The sequence below is a fragment of the Mandrillus leucophaeus genome, unplaced genomic scaffold (genome assembly GCF_000951045.1).
Source record: "Mandrillus leucophaeus isolate KB7577 unplaced genomic scaffold, Mleu.le_1.0 Scaffold1, whole genome shotgun sequence".
Lineage (NCBI taxonomy): Eukaryota > Metazoa > Chordata > Mammalia > Primates > Cercopithecidae > Mandrillus > Mandrillus leucophaeus.
In genome coordinates, this window is record NW_012098097.1 from 9,791,051 (window position 1) to 9,793,568 (window position 2,518).

Below are 2,518 nucleotides of genomic sequence, written 5' to 3' on the forward strand. Positions count from 1 at the left end.
TGTGTGTGTGTTTCTGTGTGAGTCTGTGTTTCTGTGTGTGTGTGTGTGTGTCTCTGTGTGTGTTTCTGTGTGAGTCTGTGTTTCTGTGTGTGTGTTTCTGTGTGTGTGTCTCTGTGTGTGTGTGTTTCTGTGTGTGTCTGTGTTTCTGTGTGTGTGTCTCTGTCTGTGTGTCTCTGTGTGTGTGTGTGTTTCTGTGTGTGTGTGTGTGTGTCTCTGTGTGTGTGTGTGTATGTGTGTGTCTACACCAGATAGAGACAGGTAGGAGTCACTGAGGGTCTGTTTGTGGGGCTCTTGGGCTGGGCCTGAGGGTGGGCAACTGGGTTCACACCTGAGCTCCACTGCTGACTTTCTGAACAACTTTGTCTAAGTCTGGGTGCTCAGCCCTGTCCCTCAAGAGGCTCACAGCAATGGAGGCCACTTTTGTTTTTTGTGCAAATGAAAAGGTGGGAGTTTCACTTCGGCCTTTTACAGTTGAGAGACCAAAAAAACAAAAATAAAAACAAAAACAAACAAACAAAACCCCACCAACACCAGCAAAAAGAAGCCAGGCTCGAAAACCTCCACCAGGGTTCCCAGGCAAGAAGGCCGAGTCCAGAAGTGAGCAGATGGGTGTGATGGCTACTGCAAGAAAACGGGGAGGGAGGGCAGCGAAGTGGCTCTGGCTCCTGGGCACGGACGCGGCTGCTTCATCCGATCCTCTCCCACCGTGCCAGCCACCCCTCCTTGTTGCCAGAAAACTGGAAGTACATTCCTCCAGCTCAACACAAACAACTCTGAGTCATCCCTACCGGGGGGCCGCCTGGCCTGTGCTTTGATGTCTCCCATCTCTCACCTCTGCTAACACCACAGGCAGGGTGCTCCCACCCCGCCAGCAGCTGGACCCACTCCAGGGCTCGTCCGCTAGCCCAGGGTGCCCTCTTTATTGCAGGAGGAAAGCAGCCTGGGGAGCTTCCAGGAATTAGGAGCCCTGATACTTCTTGGATGTCGCTTTCAAAAGGTGTACATCATTGGAGGAGTTAGGTGTGAGTTCAGAAGGGAAAATTCCAGCGGGTCACATGGTATCAGGCACCCATGCCAGCCTCAGCAATTCAGCTTTGGGAAAATCTATGGGAACAGAGTTCATCCTTTGCCCACCCTTCCAGCCCAGGGATATTTGAGCTCAAGGGCTGCCTCAGCCCAGCCTTCCTGGGAGGCTGCCCTGGGGTTAAGCACTCCAGGCCTGGGCTGCGAAGGGGTCCCCTGTTCCCAACCTCTACCCCACAGCGCCCAGACCAGCTTCCTGCAGGGCCGGTGGAGATCGGGAACAGTGGTGGCTCATGGCACCAAAGGAGGACTCTTGCAAGGGGAGTAAGTGTCCTCACACTGCCTTACCCCTTATCTCATTCAGGTTTATTTCAAGTTCCTCTTCTAACCACTCGGGAAAACTGAGGTAGTTTCCCCAGTGAGGGAGCATCATTGAGAAGGAACCTGACCGACAAGGTGCTGCGCAGGGTTTCCCAGCCTCAGCACAGCACAGCACAGCACAGCACTTTGGGCTGGATAATTCCTCGTTGTGCGGACTATCCTGTGCCCTGAAGATGTCTGGTGGCGTCCCTGGCCTCTACCCACTACCTGCCAGTAACAACACTCACTTCCCCTCCCAAGTGTGTGACACCCAAAATCACTCCAACATTGCCAAATATCCCATGGCAAGCAAAGTCGCCCCTGGTTGAGAACCACTGCTCTAAAACACGCCTCCCTTTCCACTCCACTCCCTGCCCTACAGACAGTGATGGTCAAATAAGACAGATGCTGGTCTCATTATTTTACCAGCAAATGGCACACACTGGGGGCCTGATGCCAGCCGCCCAGGCAATAGCAGCCCCTCCCCATGTGGGGTCAGCTCCCCCCGCCTTCTGCTCCTCAGACACACCCGCTGCCACCCTCTCAGTAGCTCCAACCTTAGAGCCCCCTCCGTTAATCTTTCATGGAATGGGGCAGGACCAAAACCTAGGCTTCCTTTGCGCCCTGGCGTGGGAGTGGGGCGGGGTCTGTACCCTAGGGGACTCATCCGTCTCTAACCCAATGCCCTGGGGGAACATCCGAGGGGTCAAATAGGTAAAAGGCAAGCCCAAGCCAACCTTCCCCAGCCCCTACATCCAGAAGTCAGGACTCCTGGGCCCAATTTCTGAGCTCCGGTCCAGCCCCGCTGTGTGAGTCCGGCTCCCTCATCCCCACCCCGCACCTGTTTCCACCTTGGCCGGCTCAACCAACAAACTTCGGCCTCAGATTGCCCGGTGCTCTCCCGGGAGAAAACGGAGGGGAGAGAAGGGTCTGAACTGCAGGCACTTCTGGGACGCAGGCGGCACTGCCCTGTGCAGTTCCCTCTCTTCCTCCAGAGGTTTAAACCTCTGCCCAATCGTCTTGCCCCTACATCTGGCGCCCCGTTACCCAAGGACCCCTTAGGCGTCCTGTTCGAGCCGAGCCCTAGGGGCCAGCAGACCGGGTTCAGCGGCCCCGCCGGCGCCTTCCGAGCCAG